Source organism: Ovis canadensis, chromosome 4 (genome assembly GCF_042477335.2).
Source record: "Ovis canadensis isolate MfBH-ARS-UI-01 breed Bighorn chromosome 4, ARS-UI_OviCan_v2, whole genome shotgun sequence".
Classification (NCBI taxonomy): Eukaryota; Metazoa; Chordata; class Mammalia; order Artiodactyla; family Bovidae; genus Ovis; species Ovis canadensis.
The window spans coordinates 89,289,793-89,296,101 of NC_091248.1; positions in this window are offsets into that span (position 1 = coordinate 89,289,793).

Here is a 6,309-nt window from a genome sequence, read left to right on the forward strand (position 1 = left end):
GATGAGATGGCTGGATGGCATCACTGACTCGATGGACGCGTGTCTGAGTGAACTCTGGGAGTTGGTGATGGACAGGGAGGCCTGGCATGCCTGAATTCATGGGGTCGCAAGGAGTTGGATACGACTGAGCGACTGAACTGAACTGAACTGACTGGGCACTCCTTTATTAAATAATTGCTTAATAAAAGTAAGAGAAATGTTGTCCTGGGCATTTTTAAGCCAATGACCTACTTTTTCCTTTTTGTCTTAACAAAGTATATTACAAATTTTAGAAAGGGCCTTTAAATAGTAATACCTTTGGTGAGCTGCTTAGAGAACAATACTTGATTGTTCAAATTTAATGAAAAGGAAAAGAGAGAGATTATAGAAAGCACATTTATGGTATCTTTCTCAGAGTCTCTGTTTATTAAACAGTTTTATTTCTTCTTTATTAAAATGTCCATCAATTCTTTTGTTCATTTACTGGAGCCTAAACCTCTAATTCTATCCTGAATTTGTGTGAGCTGTTTTAAATAATTTGACAACAATTTTATAAATTTACAGGAAACATTTCCCATCAACTTATATTTTTAAAAAACATAGAACTTCAAATTTTAACACTTTGACCTAAATAGTATTTATTTTGGAGTAATGTATGAAATTAAGTATTATAAAACACTTTGTTATTTGTCAACACTATCAATTCTAAAAAACATTTGTAGTAAAATAAATGGAAACCTCTTTTTTAGGGATAGTTGGATTTAGTTATAAAATTTCAACATCTTAAAGGACGTTTCAGTTTTACTTAAATGTGTTTTAAGATAAATAACCTAAATTAAATATAATGTTAAAACAATAAAACAGATTTAAATGGGCTCCTGTTTAACATCTTTCTCACTCCTAATCTTCTCTGATCATTTTATAGTAATAAGGGTCAAACATGTATGTTTATAGAAACAGTAGTTATGTTTTGTTTCTTAAAGCTAGTTTCTTTCATGGGTATTAATAACAGGATTTGCAAAGTTGATGATGAATCAATTATTTCCAGAAAATGATTCTTAAACTGGGCATCAAAAAGATGATGAAATGACATGAAACCATGTCTTTGTGATTATTTTTCTTAATGAATGAAACAAAGAGGAAATTGTCTACTGAAAAAAAATTACATGGCTATACTTTTCTAAAAAGGAGTTCATATGAGAGGGATATAAAGTAGATATAATTGATCAAAAGAGAAATGAGCATTTTTTTGGCCCTTAAACAAGCTTATCTATCATAGCATAACAAATTGCTGCCAAATCGACAGCTTCAAAAAGTTTATTATCTGGCAGTTTTGTAAATTCAGTTATTTTGGCTTGGTGACTCTCATTCTGGTGTCATGCTTCTGCTCAGATAGTAGATGAGGCTGGAGTTATATGAAGACTTGCCCCGGACATCCAAGATGGCTTCTTCATTTCACACTTCAACTGGATAGGCCCTTCAGCCATCTCTCTCTTCCATGGCCTCTCTATGAGGCCAGGTTGGGTTTCCTCACAGCATAGTGGTCTAAAGTAAATTTTAAGTGGGTACTTGTTTCCCCTATAACATGAGCTCTGAGACCAAGGCAGAAGCTACAAGGCTTTTTGTGACTCAGTCTTAGATGTCACCAATCATCACCACTACTGCACTCATTTGTAAAATGCGCCAGCCCAGATTCACTGTGGAGGATACTGCACAAGGGTGGTAATTGCTATAACTTGTTCTTCTGACTAAATGCTCTTCCTCTGCTTTGGAGAATTTAACTGTGTATTCAGACTAATAGCAGAGAATGAGAAAAGGGCAGAACAAACACCTGAAAGTGTTAGTTGCTCAGTCATGTCCTGCTCTTTGTGACTCCATGGACTGTACCCTGCAAGGCTACTCTGTCCAAGGGATTCTCCAGGCAAGAATACTAGAGTGGGTTGCCATTTCCTCCTCCAGGGCATCTTCCCAAGCCAGGGATCGAAGCTGGGTCTCCTGAATTGCAAGCGGATTACCCACTAAGCCACCAGAGAATCTCCCAACTGAATGATAACACAGGAAAGTTTGGCCCCTTGAAGGGCACATTTCTTTATTAAGTGCCAGATGTAATAACAACTTATCACACTATAACAGTGGGCATACTGAAAATGTTATAGAATTTTAGACCTTGAAGGGATTTGAAAGTCAATCTTTTTTTTTTCTGTTTCGTTTCTTGGCTACATTGCATGGCTTGCAGGACCTTAATTCTCTAACCAGGGACTGAACCTGTGTCATGGCAGTGAATGCACCAAGTCCTAACCACTGCACAACCAGGGAATTCCCAAAAGCAGATCTCTATTTCAAAGACATTCCAACTAAGGCCAAGAGTGGTTGAACAACTTGCTAAAGGTTTATATAAATCATTGAAGACATTCTAACTCTTAGTTTACAAATTTCCATGAAACATGCCTCCTCCTTTTATCCACGAGTATTTGAACTAAAAGGCTTCCCTGGTGTCTCAGACGATAAAGAATCCACCTGCAATGTGGGAGATCTGGGTTCGATCCCTGGGTTGGGAAGATCCCCTGGAGGAGGGCATGGCAACCCACTCAAGTATTTTCGCCTGGAGAATCCCCACGGACAGAAGAGCCTGGTGGGCTACAATTCATGGGATCGCAAAGAGTTGGACATGACTGAGCGAATAAGCACATTTGACCTAAAACTTTACTAACAAGACAACTGGTCCTAAGTATGATTTTCCTTATTAATTTTTAAGAGCTCAGAGAGTAACACCTGTGATGTATTAAAAAGTATATATAGAGAAAATAAGCCCAAGTTTATTCTAGGCTAATGATTCTCAAATTTGAGTAAAGTATGAACCCCTTTAGAAAAAAAAAAGAAGAGAGAAAAACTCTCAATGGCCACATTATTGACTTAAATTTCTTTTTTTAAAAAACTACATGATTATAGTTTTGTATCATATTTCAATTATATATTTGTATTATAGTTCAAATACAAAACTTTGTGTAAAATTCTTAGGATTAGAACATGTACATAACTATGAAACCAAAACAAATGTGCAAGTTTGTTAAATAATATCTAACACATATACTAGTTAGTGGATAATAGCCACTTTATATGTAGCAACTCATTTAATACCCACAATAACTCTGTAAGGTTGGAGACTCATTTGATAGATGAGAAATCAAGATACATCTGGTCAGTGGGGACCTGGGTTTCACAATTAATTGAGTATGAAAAATATTGTTGTACAGAAATTAAATTGCTGCTTGTAAATTGAGTGTGGTACTGACTGTACTTCTGTAGACCTTCTGGGTTTAACATACTTAAAATGAGCACTTGAAAAGATACAGGTACCCCAATGTTCATAGCAATATTATTTACAATTGCTAAGACATGGAAGCAACTTAAGTGTTCATCAATAGATGAATGGATAAAGAAGAAATGGCATATATACTGTAGGTACACACGCAGAGAGAGAAATACTACTCAGCCATAAAAAAGAATGAAATTTTGCCATTCACAACAACATGATGGACTTGGAGGGCATTATGCTGAGTAAAATAAGTCAAAGAAAGAAAGACAAATACTGTATGATATCACCTATATGCGGAATTTAAAACATATAAGAAACTAGTGAGTATAACAAAAAAGAAGCAGAGTCATGGATATAGAGAACAGACTAGTGATCACCAGTGGGGAGAGGGGCAACATAGGGGTAGGGCTTAAGAGGTACAAAGTATTAGGTATAAAATAAGCTACAGGGATATATTGTGCAACACAGGGAACATAGCCAATATTTTATAATAACTATAAATGGAATATAACCTTTAAAAATTGTGAATCACTATATTATATACCTATAACTTATGTAAGATAAATTTTTAATTAAAATGTGTTGGAGAGTGACTAATTTCTCCCATCCCTTTTTTCTCTTCTGTCAGCTGTTAACTACACCTTGAAAAAGCACAAATTAATGTTATTTGGTATTCACTTGAAGCAAATGTCTTCTTAGAAACTAAGTCCACAGATACATTAGAATCATTTGTCCATTTTATAAATCATTTGTCCGTTTTATAATTGGATCATTTTATAATTGGTATTTGTCTTTTTATTGTTCAGCTCTAAGATCTCTCATTAGACTTTGACAGGGTGATATTGCTAGGCACCAATGCCATGATAAATGCAAAAAAACATGCCTTCAGAAATTGCATACTTGTACTCGGTTACAAAGTGGTCATCTATGAGATCCAGAATCAAATCTACTTTTACTGAAATTTTGTAGATTATAATTAAAAATACACATTTTAAATGTTTAATAAAATACTGATATCAGAAATATTCCTTCCACTTACTATAGCAAAGAGCAAATTTTTCAGAGAGGTTAAAGCAGTGTTAGTTGCAATAGCAAAAGAATAAAAAAATGTATTTTCCTAAAGCTCAGGGTAAAGAAAACAATTCTATACTAATATTATGGACTATAGCAATTAAAAATTATAAGCATCTGGACTATATTGATGTATGCAAAGTCATTCATGAAACAATGTTAGCCACAAAATATGTCTTAAATAGATATACACTCATACATTCTAATAGATTTATAAATGTGTCTACATCATTTTGTCTTCAGACAAAATCTATGAAACATATTTTTATAAATCTACCAAAATTTATTAATGTACTTATAAATGTATATAATTTTGTCTTCAATCTATTTCAAATGTATTATATATAAATTTATTAAAGTACATGAATATTCATTGACAAAAAATGTAAGGTAATGTTAACAGAATTTTTTGTTTATTGGTTTCAGAGAGTAGTGTTTCACAAAAATGGTTCTATTTCATTAATATTCAGTCCTCAAAAAAGTTTGGGAATTTGTTGGGGAGAAGTAAAGGAAATGTCTTTTAGGTAGAAATTCTTGGAGCCTTTAACCCACTAATTTGCATTGTGAATCTCTAAATAAAGACGTTCATCATATTATTTATCTGTTATTATCTGTTATTTTCATCATGATTTACATTTATTTTACTTGTGTAAACAAATTTGTGTAAATCTCATTTGTACTTGTTCACTAATTTATTGTCCCCAAACTATCAATTCTTTTTTTTTTTTTTTTCCAAACTATCAATTCTAACGGGACAGGTAAGTATGTCTGTTCTTCACCATTTCTCAAGTCCCTTAGCCAGGGCACACAGCAGGAGCTCAATAAACACTTTTGTAGTGAATGTATTACTTGGAAGAGCATTTTGAGGGACTAGAGCTTGAAGTTACATACTTTGGAAATGACCACTCTAAAGTTATTCAATTGTATAATAACTTCAAAGAAAATACTGTGTGAACATCTCTAAGCCATTAGAAATCCATTTAATAACTTATTGCTGTACTTCAGTGGAATATATTACTACTTCATGGAACTAAAGGGATTTCTCACAGAGCATGTCATGACCTGGAAAAATCTTGCGAAATCATTTTTATACTCTGCAACTCCAAATGACAACTGTAGTAAAAATGACAGTAACCATGGAAGAAGTTGAAAGGAATCATGTTTGCATCAACACCAACAATTCTGGGGAACACATCTGGTGGCATGAGATTTTCCATTGAGAACGTCTTATTTTAATAGTTCAAGTAGACAGGTCTTCTGGAAATTGCAAATTACTGACTCATTGGTTCTCTTTTAGGGTAAGCGATTTCACATATAACTTGATTTTTTTCAATAGTTCAAATCCATGTTAAGACAGCTATTAAAAATATTTAAAATATATGTCTTACCTACCTGTTTGATAATAATTTATAGTTTAGGATACTTAAAAATCCTTTGTGTTAATAACCCTTGTGGAAGTTATATAATGCTATTGTATATTTTAAGAACATGGGAAAGCTAAACACTTCATCAACTATTGTTTCATGAATTTCGTCTACCTGCCCTATAGACGTGTTAAAAATACTAATTTCATTATTTCAGAGTAGTGTTGAAGCAAAATAATAAAAACTGATATAAAATTTAATTATTTTTTCCCAGTTACCAACGTGGGAAGAATTTTACCAGATGCCAGTGCCACCACATCATGACACATCATTAACGGGTAGCTCATGCCTAAACTTTTGAACTTAATATTTGGTTGTGGGGGAGGGGCACATGTCAAGTCAAACAAAGAATGTATTTCCAAAGCAGCATTTGCAAAGGTTAATCTCGGTATAGACTGCAAAGGGGAAAGTGCAGTGTCCAGTAATCGATCCAAGACCTGCTTCAAGAGTTTTCCCCCCCTGGTTAATAAAACACCGGAAGAGATTATTTTTTAAACTTAAATTTGCTGAAATGGGGAT